Source organism: Macaca thibetana, chromosome 14, assembly GCF_024542745.1.
Source record: "Macaca thibetana thibetana isolate TM-01 chromosome 14, ASM2454274v1, whole genome shotgun sequence".
NCBI classification, from domain to species: Eukaryota; Metazoa; Chordata; class Mammalia; order Primates; family Cercopithecidae; genus Macaca; species Macaca thibetana.
Window position 1 is genome coordinate 22,911,889 of NC_065591.1, and position 18,751 is coordinate 22,930,639.

At 37.6% G+C, this 18,751-nt stretch overlaps 1 long non-coding RNA gene across 1 annotated transcript in view; it reads right to left on the reverse strand.

Moving 5' to 3' along the window:
- LOC126936597 (uncharacterized) overlaps positions 1–18,215 on the reverse strand; it is a 47,349-nt gene extending 29,134 nt beyond the window's left edge. Inside the window, exons 1-4 of the long non-coding RNA XR_007719452.1 lie at positions 17,921–18,215; positions 13,433–13,528; positions 9,474–9,597; positions 262–358 (exon numbers count right to left, since the gene is read on the reverse strand). This is a non-coding gene — a long non-coding RNA (uncharacterized LOC126936597). The remainder of the gene's footprint in view (positions 1–261; positions 359–9,473; positions 9,598–13,432; positions 13,529–17,920) is intronic.
- Between the last annotated feature and the right edge of the window lie 536 nt (positions 18,216–18,751).

The following is an 18,751-nucleotide window of genomic DNA, read 5'->3' on the forward strand; positions in this document are numbered from 1 at the left end:
TATTATACTTCCTTGCCATATGGACTCCGGAGGATTGACAGAAACAGACTTGAGACAAGGTACTTTGTAATCTAGAGTGATTCTCAAACCTGATTGCATATTTGAATTATTTACAGATCATTTTAGAAACACTTATGCTCCTGGACTGCATTAAATGCAAATGATTACAGAATTTCTGGGGCTCTTGCCTGGGTATGGATAAAGTTTTCTCATGCACTTTGCAACCTGGATTGGCAGCTGGTGCAAAACAATCTTGCTCACCTGAAGAAGGTATGCTCATGTATAAAACGAGGGACTTTTATCTGTATGGAGTTTCTGGGATACTTCAATGATGTCCGTCTCTCTCTTTACTGACTTTCTGCAAGACAGAACAACTTTTGTAGCCAGATATTTGCATAGTGCATTTCTTTTATTCTTGCATTCATTCACTCACTCATTTATTCATTTCAATAAACATTTATTTGCCATTTTCCTCTGAGCCAGATTAAATTTCTGCCATCAAAATTGTTAATATTCAGCAAATACTTACACAAATTACATTTCATTACAGTTACGATAAAGGCTATGAAGGAGAAACACAGGGTATCATGAGAGCGTTTGATGCAGATTGAATCTTGCCTGTGAGTCAGAAAAGGCTCCCCTAGGAAATGACATTTACAAGGAGACCTGAGAGTTGATAGGAATCAGCCTGGTGAGAGAAATGGTGGAAAGAGGGAGTAAGAGAAAGAATAATCTGTGCAAAAAGCCGGTAGGAAGATGGCTTCTTATAGGTATCAGAAGGAGGCCTGGGGAAGAATGATAGAGTTTGAGGGTGTAGGAGTGGAAAGGGTGTAATACCCGTTTTATTCATCCTATGAGTCATGGCTGGTATTCCTATAACAAAAGACAAGTTAACAAGAGAAAAGTAGAACATATTTAATTAATCCAGATTGTATAGCCACATAGAAATGGGATTGGACACAAAGGGAATGATCTAATAATAATAGACCAGTGGGGAAACCTAGCAAGGCCTATCTGTTTGAATTCTTCTTGGCCTTTTTGTGACATTTCTTCCTTCCAGTTATGGGGTAGGACCCCTTCTGGAATGAGGGTCTTAAAATCTACTTTCAGGCAAGGTAATTCAAAACATTTCTTCATGACCAGGTCTTATACAGAAAAGCAGGGGAAGATTAGAACAATATTTTTAGGTTTTGTGGCTGGCTTTGGGGGAGAAGGATTCTGGTTTCTAAGACCCACTTTGGGGAAAAGGATTCTAGTTTCTGGGGCTTGCCTTAGAAATGGAAGGAAAGCAGGAGAAAAGAAGGGCAGGAGGTAAGAAAGAGACGTTGCTTCTGATGGCCTTCTAATGTTTTTCAGTTCAAAGTACTCAGTGTACCAAGGCGCCATACTTTGGGGTATTATTTCCTGAGCCTCATCAAGGCTAAGAGATAGGTAAGAATGGATTTCATAGGACTTTGTAAGTCATTTTTGGGACCTTATCTAGAAATTAAAGAGAAGCTTTGGCATAATTTTTTTAAAGTTGAATGGTTAGACTAGTGTGTTAAAAGATATTTAGGAGAAAAAGATTCCAGAATGGCAAAATAAAGACCTTCAAAAATCTACTCCTTTATAAAAGCAACAGTGGCAAGAATTATCGAGGTCAAACTTTTTCAGAAGTCTGGAAATCAGCCAAAAGCCTGTAAAAGTTTGAAGACTGTTTAAGAAAAATGGCTGGAGATTAGTAAGACCAGTGGGGATGTGGCGTTTTGACTTATTCTATTCCGATCTCCTAATCCCCAGGTCCCCAGCAGTGCGGAAAACTAGCGGGCTTATAACCATGGCAGCGAAAAAGTCCAGATGCCTAACCGTTGCTACAGCGGTCAGGAAAGGTTGGATGTTTCTCAAAAAGACCTATCCCCAGGGAACCGTCACTCTTTGACCCACCTGACAGCTCCCTAGAAAAGCTTCTTTTTACAAGGTTTGTCTTTGTTTGATCTGACTCAGAGATCATTCAGTGGGAAAAGTCCTTTTCCCAGGGCATTTGATGAAGATCATTGGTCCATTGTTTAACATTACGACTGTCTAAGGTGGGGATGCCAGTTGAGGCAAATAAGAGACTGACCAAAAACTTTAAAGGAAAATCTGGGAAATGAGATGCTTCTACAAGGTATTGGAAAGCTCTGACATATTCCTGGGAATTTAGAAGGCATGTGTATTTACGGGACTGTATACATAACTCCTGGTAGCTGTGAGGACTCTAGATTAAAACATCAGCAACAACAATAGCAGCAAAAACCTGAGACGACGTTAATCTTTCACCTCTTGCTGAGCTTGAGGGTCTCTGCAAGCAGAAAGTAAGCATTCAGTGTTGACTTTGTGCTCCACCACACACACAGTCCCATAGCAAATGATGAGAGACTTACTAATTCAAGATATTTAAGAACATCTCTGTTCAATCATTAGCTAATCATTGAGCTAACCAAGCAGAGACTCCAGTCAGGAGTAAAACATAACAAAGTATACAGAGTTTGCAGAACTGGATAAAGAAATTCCTTAAACAAACAGTAGTAGTAGCAGCAACATCAATAACAACAGCAACAATAGCAACAATAAACAGCAATAATAAAATATGTGGTTTGGGGGAGTAGGTCTGATTTTCTGGAGTTGCCACAAATATTATTCAAAATATCCAGTTTTAAAAAACAAATTTAATAGGTATGTGAAGAAGCAGGAAAATGTGGCCTATGCACACAGAAATAAAAAGCAGACATTAGACATTGTCCCTGAAGAAATTCAGATGTTTTGCTTACTATAGTGAATTTAAATTATCTGTTATAAATATGTTCAAAGAATAAAACAATCTGAACACATTAAGGAAAGTGTAAGGATTGCTTCTCTAACTAGAGAATATCCATAAATAGAGAGAAACAATAAAAAGAGCCAAATAGAATTTCTAGAGTGAAAAGTATAATCAATGAAGAGAAAAAAAAATCACTAGAGGGGTTAAACAGCACATTTGAGCTGATCAAAGAAAGAATCCGTGAACTGGAAGATATGACAATTGAGATTATGCATTCTAAAGATCAGAGAGAAAACAGAATGGAGAAAAAAAAAGTGCCCCAGAGCTGTGTGAGATGAGCCACCATTGCTGATACCAACATATATATGCATACACACACACATATATGTATATATATGCACCCACGCATACATATATGTGTGTATGCATACACATACACATATGTATACATGTATACACACACACACACACACACATACACACAGTAGTTCATCCTTCTCCACAGGGATACATTCTAAGACTCCAAGTGCAGACTTGAAATCACAGATAGTACCAAAATCCTATTTACACTATGCTATGCTTTTTCCTGTAGTAGAAAATGTCCCCGTTTTCACTGAAATAAAGCACTTTATGGCTGGAACTACAGGCACCTGCCACCTCACCAGCTAATTTTTTGTATTTTTAATAGAGACAGGGTTTCACTGTGTTAGCCAGGATGGTCTCCATCTCCTGACCTTGTGATCTGCCCACCTCTGCCTCCCAAAGTGTTGGGATTATAGGCATAAGCCACTGCACCTGGCCACCACAGTGTCTTTTTAACTCCAAACAACTGCACTAGCTCCTCAGCGGTGGTTCCTAACCAGGCTAAAATAGCTGAAATGAAAGACATAAAATTCAGAATTGGGATAGCAAAAAAGATCATCAAGATTTAGGAGAAAGTCAAAGTTCAATCCAAGGAATCTAAGGAATTCAATAAAATGATGCAAGAGCTGAAAGAGGAAGTAGCCATGTTAAGAAAGAACCAAACTGATTTTATAGAACTAAAAACTCACTACAAGAATTTTATAATACAATTGAAAATGTCAACAGCAGAATAGGTCAAGTTAAGAAAAGAATTTCAGAATTCCAAGACCGGTTTTTGAAATCAACTCAGTCAGAGAAAAAGAATAAAAAAGAATGAATAAATCCTCTGAAAAATATAGGATTATGTAAAGTAGTCAAACCTGTGACTCACTGGCATCCCTGAAAGACAGAGAGAGTGCAAGCAACTTGGAAAACATATCTGAGGATATTTTTCATCAAAATATTCCCAAACTTGCTAGAGAGGTCAACAAACTAATTCAGGAAAGTCGGAAAACCCCTGTGAGATACTACATACAAGACATTCATCCCCAAGACATAGAGTCATTAAACTCTCCAGGGGCAACCTGAAAGGAAAAATATTTAAGGCAAGTAGAGAGAAGACAGAATTCCCTACAAAGGGAATTCCATCAGGCTAGCAGCAAAACTTTCAGCAGAAACTCTACAAGCCAGATGAGATTGAGGGATTTATATTCAGCATTCTTAAAGAAAAGGAGTTACAACCAAGAACTTTATATCCATTCAAACTAAGCTTCATGGGTGAAGGAGACATACAATTCTTTTCAGACAAACAAAAGCTAAGGAAATTTATTACCATGAGACCTGCCTTATGAGAGGTCCTTAAGGGAGTACTCTACATGGAAATAAAGACTGTTACTGGCCACCACAAAAACATACTGAAGTACATAGACCATTGACACTGTAAATAAACTACACAATCAAGTCTGCATAACAACCAGCTAACAACATGATGACAGGATCAAATTCGTACATATCAATGTTAACATTGAATGTAAATGGGCTAAACACGCCACATAAAAGGCACATAGTGGAAAGTTGGACGAAGAAATAAGACCCAACGGTATACTGTCTTTAAGAGATGCATCTCATGTGCAATGATACCCATAGGTTCAAAGTAAAGGGATGGAGAAAAATAAACTAGGCAAGGGGAAAACAAACAAGATCAGGGAGTTGGTATCCTAATTTAAGGAAAAACAGACTTTAAGCCCAAAACAGTTAAAAAAGACAATGGAGGACATTCCATAATGATAAACGGTTCTGTTCAATAAGAAGACTTAACTCTCCTGAATATATATGCACCTAACACTGGCACACCAATATTCATAAAACAAGTTCTCAGAGACCTACAAAGAGACTTAGATAAGCACACAATAATAGTGGGAGACTTTAACACCACTGTAGTGGACAGATTTTTGAGGAAGAAAATGAATAAAGATATACAGGATGAATACTTGACACTTGACCAAATGGACCTAACAGGCATCTAAAGAACACTCCACCAAACAACAACAACATATATATCCTTCTCATCTGCACATAGTATATACTCCAAAGTTGACCACATGCTCAGCCATAAAACAATTCTCAGTAAATTCAATAAAAGAACAAAGTAATACCAACCACATTCTAAAACCACAGTGCAATAAAAATAGAAATCAATACTAAGAATATCTGTGAAAACCATAAAATTACATGCAAATTAAACAACCTATTCCTGAATGACTTTTGGGTAAATAATGAAATTAAGGCAGAAATCAAGAAATTCTTTTTCTTCTTCTTCTTCTTCTTCTTCTTCTTCTTTTTTTTTGAGGTGGAGTCTCGCTCTGTCACCAGGCTGGATTGCAGTGGTGCGATCTCAGCTCATTGCAACCTCTGCCTCCGGGGTTCAAGTGATTCTTCTGCTTCAGCCTCCTGAGTAGCTGGACTACAGGTGCATGCTACCATGCCCAGCTAATTTGTGTATTTTTAGTAGAGATGGAGTTTCACCGTGTTGGTCAGGATGGTCTCAATCTCCTGACCTCTTGATCCACCCGCCTCGGCCTCCCAAAGTGCTGGGATTACAGGCATGAGCCACGGTACCTGTCCAAGAAATTCTTTTGACGTAATAAAAATGAAGATAAGACATACTAGAATCTCTGGGACACAGCTAAAGCAGTGTTAAGAAGGAAGTTTATAGTGTTGAATGCCCACATCACAAAGTTAGATCACAAGTTAACAACCTCACATCACACCTCAAGGAACTAGAGAAACAAAAACAAACCAACCCCAAAGGTAGCAGAAGACAAGAAATAACCAAAATCAGAGCTGAACTAAAGTAAATTGAGACATCAAAAACCATACAAAAGATTTTAAAAATCTGTAGCTTGTTTTTTTGAAAGAATAAATAAGATTGTTGGACAACTAGCTAGACTAATAAAGAAAACAACAGAGAAACCCCAAATAAACACAATCAGAAATGACAAAAGGGACATTACCACCAACCACACAGACATACAACACCCGTACCCCCACCAGCAACTACTACAAACACCTTTATACACACAAACTAGAAAATGTAGAAGAAATGGATAAATTCCTGGAAAGACACAACCTCCCCAGATTGAACCAGAAAGATATTGAATTCCTGAACAGACCAACAATGAGTTCTAAAATTGAATCAGTAATAGAAAGCCTATGAACTAGAAAAAGCCCAGGACCAGGTGAATTCACAGCCAAATTATACCAGATATATAAAGAATACTGGTACCATTCCTACTAAAACTATTTCAAAAAAATCAAGGAGGAGGGATTCCTTCCTAACTCATTCTAACAGGCCAGCATCATACTAATTTCAAATCCTGGCAGAGACACAACAAAAAAAGAAAACTTAAGGCCAATACCTTTGATAAATATAGATCCAAAAATCTTCAAAAAAAAAAAAAAAAAAAAAGCTTGCATACCAAAACCAAATCAAGCAGCACTTTAAAAAGCTAATCCAACACAATTAATTAGGCTTATCACTGGGATGCAATATTTCTTCAACATACACAAATTAATAAATATGATTCATCATATGGAACTAAAGGCAAAAACCACATGATTTTCTCAATAGATGCAGAAAAGTCTTTTGATAAATTCAACAAGCTTCATGTTAAAAATTTTCAACAAATTAGGTATTGAAGGAACATACCTCAATGTAATAAGAAATATCTATGACGAACCTACAGCCAACATCATACTGAATGCGCAGTAGCTGAAAGCATTCCCTTTGAAAACTGGAACAAGACAAGGATGCTGATCCTCACCAGTCCTATTCAACATATTACTGGAAGTCCTAGCTAAAACAATTAGGCAAGAGAAAGAAAAGGCATCCATGCAGGAAGAGAGGAAATCAAATTATGTAAAAAATTCCGTAATTTCTTCCCCCAAATTCCTAGATCTGAGAAATAACTTCAGCAAAGTTTCAGGATACAAAATCAGTGTACAAAACTTAGTAGCATTTTTATACACCAACAATGTCCAAGCTGAGAACCAAATCAATAATACAATCCCATTAACAATAGCCCCCCCCCAAAAAAAAAGTATAAAATACCTAAGAATACAGGTAACCCTGGAGGCAAAAGACCTCTACAACAAGAATTATCAAACACTGCTTAAAGAAATCAGAGATGACACGAAGAAATAAAAAATCATTCCATGCTCATGGATGGGAAATACAAATATTGTTAAAATGGCTATACTTCCCAAAGCAATCTAAATTTTCAGTGCTATTCCTATGAAACTACCAATGACATTCTTCACAGAATTAGAAATAAAAGTATTCTAAAATTCATATGGAAATAAAGAAGAGCTCAAATAGCTAAGGCAATTCCAAGCAAAAAGAACAAAGCTGGAGGCATTACATTTCCTGACTTCAAACTAGACTACAAGACTACAGTAACCAAAACAGCATGGTGCTGGTACAAATTCAGACAGACCAATGACCAATGGAACAGGTTAGATAAGCTAGAAATAATGCCATACACCTACAACCATCTGATTTTTGACAAAGTACAAAAACAGCAATGGGGGAAGAACTCCCTATTTAATAAATGGTGCTGTTGTAACTGCCTAGCCACATGCAGAAGAATGAAACTGGACACCTTCTTTTCACCATATAAAAAAATCAACTCAAGAAGGATTAAAGACTTAAATGCAAAACCCAAAATTATAAAAACCCTGGAAGATAATGCAGGAGACACCATTCTGGACATACAACCTGGCAAAAATTTCATTTTGAAGACTCCAAAAGCAATTGCAACAAAAACGAAATTGATAAATGGGACTTAATTAAATTGAAGTGCTCCTACATAGCAAAAGAAAGTGTCAGCAGAGTAAACAGAAAACCTATAGAAAGAGATGAAATATTTGCAAACTATGCATCCAGTGAAGGTCAAATCCAGAGACTATAAGGAACTAAAACTAATTAACAAACAGAAAACAATCTTATTAAAAAATAGACAAATGTCATGACCTGACACATCTCAGAAGACATACAGATGGCTAGAAAGCATATGAAACAATGCACAACACCACTAATCATTAGAGAAATGCAAATCAAAATAATAATAAGATACCATCTCACACCAACCAGAATGGCTATTATAAAAAAATCAAAAAATAACAGATGTTTGTGAGGTTGTACAAGAAAGGGAATGCTTATACACAGCAAGTGGGAATGTAAAATAGTTCAGCCACTGTGGAAAGCAGTTTGGTGATTTCTCAAGGAACTTAAAATAGAACTACTGTTCGACACAGGAATCCCATTACTGGGTATATACTCAAAGAAATGGAAATCATTCTTACCATAAAGGCACATACATGTATATGATTATTGCACCCCCATTCACAATACAAAGACACGGAGTCAACCTAGATGCCTATCAACAATGAACTAAGTAAAGGAAATTTGGTAAATAGACATGATGGAATACAATGCAGCTATAGAAAAGAATGAGATCAGGTTCTTTGCAGCAACATGGATAGAAATGAAGGCCATTATCCCATGTAAATTACCACAGAAACAGTAAACGAATTGCCACATATTTTCACTTACAAGTGGGAGCTAAACCTTGAGTACACATGGATACAAAAAAGGGAACAATAGACACTGGGTCCTACTTGAGGACGAAGGTGGAGGAGGATGAAGACTGAAAAACTACCTATTGAGTGCTACGCTTCTTATTTGGGTGACAAAATAATCTGTATACCAAACCCCCATGACATAATATTTACCCATGTAATAAACCTGTGCATGTACCCCCTGAACCTAAAATAAAAGTTGGAAATTTAAAAATACAACAAAACTATAACTTAGCTATACATATTATCTATAGAATACTCTACCTAACCTCAGCAGAATAACTTTCTTTTCAAGCACACAGGGAAAATTTTCCTGAATAGAGCATATGTTAGACCCCATTAGTTAGCATATATGAAAGGATTGAAATCATACTTAGTATATTGTAATCCAGTAAGGAAATGAAATCAAATACAGTTGACTCTTGAACAATGTGGGTGTTATGGGTACTGACCCCTGAGTCAGTGAAAAATTTGTGTATAACTTTTGATTCCCCAGACCATACCTACTAATAGCCTTGTGTTGACTGGAAACCTTATCCATAACATAAACAGTTGATTGACATATACTTTTTGTGTTATATGTATTAGATACTTCTTATAATAAAGTAAGCTAGAAAAAAATGTTACTACAAAAATCACAAGAGAAAATATATTTACTATTCATTAAGTGGAAGTGGATTATCATAAAGTCCTTTGTTCTCATTGTCCTCACCTTGAGTGGGCTGATGAAGAGCAGGAAGAGAAGGGTTCAGTCTTGTTTTCACATGGGTGGCAGAGGCAGAAGAAACTCTGCATATAAATGAATCCATGAAGTTCAAACCATGTTGTTCAAGGGTCTGTACAAAAGGAAATTTGGAAAATTCACAAGTATGTGGAAATTTAAAAACACACTTCTAAATAATCAGCTGGCCGCAGTGGCTGACACGTCTAGTCCCAGCACTTTGGGAGGCAGAGGTGGTCGAATCACGAGGTCAGCAGCTTGAGACCAGCCTGACCCACGTGGCAAAACCCCGTCTCCACTAAAAATACAAAATTAGCCAGGTGTGGTGGTGGGCACCTGTAATTCCAGCTACTTGGGAAGCTGAGGTAGGAGAATCACTTGAACAAGGGAAATATTTGTCTTTACCATGGCATCAAAAAGAATAAAATACTTAACAGGTTTCACAAAAGAATTCTAAAACATGTTCTCTGAAACTTACAAAAAAGTGTTAAATATGAATTAAATAAATGAAAAGCTATCCCATGATCATGGATTAGAATAATTAGTACTACTAAGATGCCAATAGTCTCCAAATTGATCTGTATTTTGAATGCAATCTCTATCACAATTCTAACTAGCATTAATGAAAAAAATTAAACTGATCCTAAAATTTACAAGAAAATGTCACTCTTCTTTCTCCTCAAAGTTCAAAGTATAAGCCAAACTGGTTATGTTAGCCTGCTTAGCCCATTCACCCACTTTGTTTTTTTTATGATTTATATATATATTTTTATTATACTTTAAGTTCTAGAGTCCGTGTACACAACATGCAGGTTTGTTACATATGTATACATGTGCCGTGTTGGTGTACTTCACCCATTAACTCGTCATTTATATTAGGTATAGCTCCTAATGCTATTCCTCCCCCCTCCCTCAACTCCAAAACAGGCCCCAGTGTGTGATGTTCCCCTTCCTGTGTCCAAGTGTTCTCATTGTTCAATTCCCACCTATGAGTGAGAACATACGGTGTTTTGTTTTTTGTCCTTGTGATAGTTTGCTGAGAATAATGGTTTCCAGCTTCATCCATGTCCCTACAAAGGACATGAACTCATCCTTTTTTTCTGGCTGCATAGTATTCCATGGTGTATATGTGCCACATTTTCTTAATCCAGTCTATCATTGATGGACATTTGGGTTGGTTCCAAGTCTTTGCTATTGTGAATAGTGCTGCAATAAACATATGTGTGCATGTGTCTTTATAGCCGCATGATTTATAATCCTTTGGGTTTATAACCCATGGGATGACTGGGTCAAATGGTATTTCTAGGTCTAGATCCTTGAGGAATTGCCACACTGTCTTCCACAGTGGTTGAACTAGTTTACAGTCCCACCAACGGTGTAAAAGCGTTCCTATTTCTCCACATCCTCTCCAGCACCTGTTGTTTCCTGACTTTTTAATGATTGCCATTCTAACTGGCATGAGATGGTATCTCATTGTGGGTTTGATTTGCATTTCTCTGATAGCCAGTGATGATGACAAATTTTTTTCCTGTGTCTGTTGGCTGCATAAATGTCTTCTTTTGAGAAGTGTCTGTTCATATCCTTTGCCCACTTTTTGATGGGATTGTTTGTTTTTTTTCTTGTAAATTTGAGTTCTTTGTAGATTCTGGATATTAGCCCTTTGTCAGATGAGCAGATAGAAAAAATTTTTTCCCATTCTGTAGGTTGCTTGTTCACTCTGATGGTAGTTTCTTTTGCTGTGCAGAAGCTCTTTAGTTTAATTAGATCCCATTTGTCGATTTTGGCTTTTGTTGCCATTGCTTTTGGTGTTTTAGACATGAAGTCCTTGCCCATGTCCTGAATGGCATTGCCTAGGTTTTCTTCTAGGGTTTTTATGGTTTTAGGTCTAACATTTAGGTCTTTAATCCAACTTGAATTAATTTTCGTATAAGGGGTAAGGAAGAGATCCAGTTTCAGCTTTCTACCTGTGGCTAGCCAGTTTTCCCAGCACCATTTATTAAATAGGGAATCCTTTCCCCATTTCTTGTTTTTGTCAGGTTTGTCAAAGATCAGATGGCTGTAGATGTGTGGTATTATTTCTGAGGACTCTGTTCTGTTCCATTGGTCTATATCTCTGTTTTGGTACCAGTAACATGTTGTTTTGGTTACTGTAGCGTTGTAGTACAGTTTGAAGTCAGGTAGCGTGATGCCTCCAGCTTTGTTCTTTTGGCTTAGGATTGGCTTGGCAATGCAGGCTCTTTTTTGGTTCCATATGAACTTCAAAGTAGTTTTTTTCCAATTCTGTGAAGAAAGTCATTGGTAGCTTAATGGGGATGACATTGAATCTATAAATTACCTTGGACTGTATGGCCATTTTCACGATATTGATTCTTCTTATCCATGAGCATGGAATGTTCTTCCATTTGTTTGTGTCCTCTTTTATTTCATTGAGCAGTGGTTTGTAGTTCTTCTTGAAGAGGTCCTTCACATCCCTTGTAAGTTGGATTCCTAGGTATTTTATTCTCTTTGAAGCAATTGTGAATGGGAGTTCACTCATGATTTGGCTGTCTGTCTGTTATTGGTGTATGAGAATGCTTGTGATTTTTGCACGTTGATTTTGTATCCTGAGACTTTGCTGAATTCATTCACTTTCTTTTGTCAAATGCCACCTTCTCAATGAGGTCTATTCAAACCACCTTACTTAACAATGGACATTCCTTGCCCTCCACATACTAGACCCTCTTCATTTTCCTTATTTTGCTTAACTTCTCCTTTTTTTCAAAAATGCTTTATAACCATGAAACATGCTATCAGTTTTACTTATTTATTATGTTTATTGCTTGCTTTTAATCTCCATCTGCCAGATGATAAACTCCCTTAGGGAAAAAAACTTTTGCTTGATTTGGTTTGCTTCCCATTATATCCCAAGTAAGAACTAGAACAATGCCTGCCACAGGATAGGTGCTTAATCAGTGTTTGTTGAATGGATATATAAATAGGTCTATGTCCAGCATCAGTATTATTGAAGAACTTAATAAAATATTCTTGATCTCTTTGGGAATATACAACTAAACATTGGTCCAAACACACTACAGATAAAAAGAAAAGAGTTGGACTGTTTTTTAACATCCAAAACATAGCATCTGTAAACTTAGCCAAATATTTCCTAGGATAAAGACAGTAACAAATCAACATAATTAACTGTCCAAGATCTTTGCCTCTTTAGGAGGTTTTTCAGTATTGTATTAAACTCGTCCGCATTACTGAGTTTAGTCTTGCAGAATTGTTTTCTTTAATTTTTTTTTTTTTTTTTTTTTTTTTTTGTATAGAAGATCAGGTTTCTTTGCTGTAATTTTACCCTGTGCAGCCTAGATTCCCTTCATCTTAAAGATGTTTTTCATCTTCCTGTTCTTTCATTTTCATATAGAACTTTCTCTGCACACTGCCCAAGCTTCCTTCTCTGATGATATTAGTTCTGAACTCTGCCTTTTCCCTGTCCATACTAGGTTATTCCAGCCTAGTATGGTTTAGATAACGTCTGTAACCAAACTCTGTCTTAGATTCTTGGGGACATTTCAAAGGAAATGAAACATACAATTTATAGCTATTAATATTTTCTTAACTACAAGTGATAGTAACTTAACTTGTGCTGGCCGTCATACCCAGAAGAGTAAATAATCAGTTGATTTTCCTGAGTGGTGCTAGGCCTGAGAAGCATCTTTACCAGGGACTCAAATACCATCGGGATCCTCTTTCTCTTTGTTTTTACCTTTCTTGGGAGGTTTGCTTCATTCACTTTCCCTGCAGTTGTGCTTTAATCACATGGCAGCAAACCTAGTTATTGACAACTCACACATTTCATATTTTATGGTTTTATCACTGAAAGTGGACTATTCTTATAGTCTCTTTGGCCCAAATACTGTATATCTAGAAGAAGGGTTTCATTATCTTAGCTGAGGTCTTCTGCTTACCTCTGCAACAAATGTGGTGGGGTCATATTTTACAAAAATCGCTGCTTCCGTGAAAGCCAACTAGATGGAAACTTGTGTTTCACGTCAAAGCAGGTGCTATTTAGACAAATCAATATATTGTTTACTGGAAACCTATAATCACAGAGTTTGTGTTCACAGAGAAAGATCCAATGATTATTGAGAGAAGTGTGCCTTTTTAGGAGTGTTTATAATCAATACAACTGCATAGAAAGATTGCTAAGAAAGAATGGAGTAGCTGTAGGCTTATGGCATCAATCTGAAGAATTCTGAGAAGTTAATTTTAAACCAGTAATCATATAAAGCTCAGTTTTATAAGGAGAAAGGGACACAGAATCATCTATTCCATTGATTCCCATAACAGTATCTGGGGTTTTTGGAATCTTAGAAATGGGGAGAGGATTTTCTCTGGACTGTTTTCTTTTTTCCTTTTTGATCATATTTTTATTATATTACATTTCTCTTCCACAGTTAAAAAAAATAGCAACAACATTAACAACAAACCTCTATTTGCTGCAACTACTGATATAGCATAAAGCTATAAGTAAACAAAATGCATAATCTTCCCCTGCCTATTTTCATTTCCTCCCCTTATCATAGAAAGATAGGTATATGTATAGAGACACATGAGGGTTGTTTCTTTCCACAAAACAGCATCATATCTTACAGGCTACTTTGAAACTTGATTTTCTTTCTTAGTACTATGCCATAGTTATCCTTCCAAGTCAGTAACTATAACTCTAAAACATTATTTCAAGTAGCAATATACTATTTCACAGCAAAAAAGTACCAACATTTATTTAATTATTCGTTTATTGATGTTATTCAGATTCTTTTCAGTTTTTCAACTTTGCAAATAAGGATCCTATAAGTTTTCTTTATACTATGTCTTTGAAACTTATACTTTTATTTCAATAAGATAGAGTCCTAAAACTCTTATTTCTGTATCAAAGGTTATATCTGTTTTACATTGTAATGAATATCACCAGATACTTTACAAAGAGTTTGTGGAAATTCACTTTAGCAATATATGAGAGTATTCATTTCTCTATGTTCTCAAATATGTGATATCGTGTTTCTTTTTAAGTGTGGAAATGAAATTTCATTATTACCTTCCTTTACTCTGATTATTAGTGCAGTTGATTATATTCTTATATGTCGATTGCCAATAGACTTTTTATTGAATTTCAAACTTACATTCTTTTATATCTATTGATTTGTCTTTTATTTTGATCAACTTGGATATTATGATAATTATTTCTCTATTTGTTGCAAATTTTCTCTAGCCTACTGATATGGTTTGGCTGTGTCCCTACCCAAATCTCACCTTGAATTTTAATTCCCATAATCCCTATGTGTCTAGGGAGAGACCTGGTGGGAGGTGATTGGATCTTGGGGATGGTTTCCCCAATTCTGTTCTTGTGACCGTGAATTCTTATGAGATCTGATGATTTTATAAGGGGGTCTTCTCTCTTCGCTACTCACTCTTCTCTCCCCTGCCACCATGTGAGAAGATCCAAGATTGCTTCCCCTTTGCCTTCTGCCATGATTGTAAGTTTCCTGAGGCCTACTCAGCCATTTAGAACTGTGAGTCAATTAAACCTCCTTTCTTTATAAATTACCCAGTCTTAGGCAGTTCTTTATAGCAGTGTGAAAACCGACTAACATAGTAAATTGGTACCATAGAGAGTGGGGTACTGCTATAAAGATATCAAAGCCAGGTGCAGTGGGTCAAGCCTGTAATCCCAGTACTTTGGGAGGCCGAGAGGGGTGGATCATGAGGTCTGGAGATCGAGACCATCCTGGCTAACATGGTGAAACCCCGTCTCTACTAAAAATATAAAGAACTAGCCAGGCGAGGTGGCGGGCGCCGTAGTACCAGCTACTCGGGAGGCTAAGGCAGGAGAATGGCGCAAACCCGGGAGGCGGAGCTTACAGTGAGCTGAGATCTGGCCACCGCACTCCATCCTGGGTGACAGAGCAAGACTCGGTCTCAAAAAACAAAAAATAAAAGAAATAAAGATATCAAAAAATGTGGAAGTGACTTTGGAACTTGGTAACAGGCAGAGGTTGGGACAGTTTGGAGGGTGCAGCAGAAGATAGGAAGATGTGGAAACGTTTGCAGCTTCCTAGAGACTTGTTGAATGGTTTTGACCAAAATGCTGATAGAAATGTGAACAATGAAGTCCAGGCCAAGGTGGTCTCAGATGAAGATGAGAAACTTATTAAGAACTGGAGCAAAGGTGATTCTTGTTACACTTTAGCAAAGAGACAGGTGACATTTCACCCCTGCCCTAGTGATCTGTGAACCTTGAACTTGAGAGAGATTATCTAAAATTGGAACTTATGCTCAAAAGGGAAACAGAACATAAGGATTTGGAAAATTTGCAGCCTGACAATGTGATAAAAAAGAAAAACATTTTCTGGGGAGAAATTCAAGTTTGCTGCAAAAATTTGCCTAAGTAATGAGGAGCTTAATGTTAATTGCCAAGACAATGGGAAAAGTGTCTCCAGGGCATGTCAGAGACCTTCATGGCAGCCCCTCTGATCACAGACCCAGAGGCCTAGGAGGAAAAAATGGTTTTGTGGGCTGGCACAGGGTCCTGCTGCTGTTCTGTGCAGTCTCGGGAGTTGGCACCTTGTGTCCCAGCCTTGGCTAAAAGGGGCCATTGTACACCTCAGGCCATTGCTTCAAGGGGTGCAAGCCCCAAGCTTTCATGGCTTCCATGTGGTGTGTGCCTGTGGGTACACAGAAGTCAGAAATTGATGTTTGGGAACCTCCACCTAGATTTCAGAGGATGTATGGAAATGCCTGACATCCAGAGAGGTTTGCTGCAGGGGTAGAACCCTCATGGAGAACCTCTGATAATGCAGTGCAGAAGGGAAATGTGGGGTTGGAGCCCCCACACAGAGTCCCCACTAGGCACTAATTAGTAGAGCTGTGAGAAGAGGGCCACTGTCCTCCAGACTCCAGAATGTCAGATCCACCCACAGCTTCCACTATGTGCCTGGAAAAGCCACAGACACTCAGTGCCAGCCCATGAAAGCAGCTTGGAGGAAGACTGTATCCCCAAAAGCCACAGGGGCAGAGCTGCTCAACACTGTGGGAACCTACCTCTTGCATCAGCATGACCTGGATTTGAGACATGGAGTCAAGAGAGATTATTTAGGAGCCTTAAGTTTTAATAACTGCCCCACTGGATTTCAGACTTGTGGGGGGTGGGGCATGTAGCCCCTTTGTTTTGGCCAATTTCTCCCATTTGGAATGGGAGCATTTACCCAATTCCCATAACCGCATTGAATCTTGGAAGGAACTAACTTGCTTTTGATTTTATAGGCTCACAGGTGATCAGAATAAATGACAAATTAATAGACAAACTTTACTTGTCTCAGATGAGATTTTGGACTTGGACTTTTGAGTTAATGCTGGAAAGAGTTAAGACTTTGGGGGATTGTTGAGAAGGCATGATTGGTTTTGGAAACTTGACATGTGTCAGATGAGACTTTGGACTTGGTCTTTTGGGTTAATGCTGGGATGAATTAAGATTTTGGAAGACTGCTGGGAAGGCATGGTTAATTTTGAAATGTGAGGGCATGAGATTTGGGAGGGGCCAGGGCAGAATGATACAGTTTGGCTGTGTCCCCAGCCAAATCTCCTCTTGAATTGTAATCCCTGTAATCCCTACGTGTCAAGAGAGAGACCTGGTGGGAGGTGATTGGATCATGGGGGTGGTTTCTTCCATGCTGTTCTCATGATAGTGAGTTCTCATGAGATCTGATGGTTTTATAAGGGATTCTTCCCTCTTCATTACTCACTCTTCTCTCTCCTGACACCATGTGAGAATGTCTAAGCTTGTTTTCCCTTTACTGTCTGCCATGAATGTAAGTTTCCTGAGGCCTCCCCGGCCATTTGGAACTATGAGTCAATTAAACTTCTTTTCTTTATAAATTACCCAGTCTAGGGCAGTTTTTATAGCAGTGTGAAAATGGACTAATATACCTACTATATGTGCATATGATTTTTTGTTATTTTTGCTATACACACACACACACTCATAGTTATTTTGTATATATGTGACTTTCCTTTGTAACTTTTAAGTTTTAGTAGTTCAAAAAATGTAAGGAAAAGAAAATCCAATTTAGCTTATCAGAAACTCTCATTTTGAGAGTTCATGTACAATTTAGATTAATAAAAAATATAAAATAAATTATGTAATAAATGAAGTTTTCTTAGTAGTTTCCATTTTTCAAAATACAGAGATCCAACAGCAGCTGTCCATGGCCTAAAAATGTTTGGAAATTGCTGCTCTAATACAAATGACTCATTTTATGGTAGAAGCCAAAAAGGCAGAATAGTGAAATTACTTGCATCTATCTCTCCTGTTGAAAATGAGATTTAATGGATCTGTGAAGTAACTTAAAATATTTCCTGGAAAATACATTTAATAAGAAGAGAATGAAATTGACTACCTGTACCTTCCCGCTGACTTCTGCCTGGTTATGTGCTTCTTTCCTCTGACTCCTGCTTTATTTTCCAGAAAAGAGCTAGTCCAATGAAATAGCAGTAGAGAGAGTTTCTCTTTTATAGGTCCTTTAGGTATATACTTAGGGGTAAATTTGCCATAACCAGATATGGACCACCATAAAAGCAAATATGATTTCTAGTAATCTATGCTGATTCTTTACTGTTATCATCATGGCAACGGAACCCCATGATACAACAATGACATTACAGTAAGGAGAAAGACTGCATAAGGAGGACCAATCAGCTCACTTGAAAGCACATGCAGGGTTTTTGGCAACAGGGACATGTGAGTGTTATAAGGATGGTCCAGAAGAAGGGAGGACCTCTCGTGAACAGTAGATGTGAAGTCAGAGGGACAAGCTGCAAATCCCAGTCCTCAAGGCACATGATGCTTAGCTACAGTTATTCATTAACAGCACAACCATACTAATGAACAGAATATTTTGGAAACTTCTTTGCTTCTGTCCCTTTTGGCAAGGATATCTCTATGAAAAAATTGATAGAACTCAGTTCCCTTGACAGAATCCTGAATATTTGAGTCAAGATTCCAAGAATTCCTCATCTACCTTTGCAAGTGTAGGGACAATGTTGCCTATCTCAGTGGAACAGCCTAAGATTTGAAGTCAATAGGAAACTGAGCTTGACGTAGGATCTTAAACACTCAAATATCAACACAACCTCCAATGTCATAAGTATCTGGAGTCTGCTCAAGATATCATTTGAATTATGGGCTACTTGCCTTTAACATATCTTTTCCTTGGCATGTCTTACTTGAT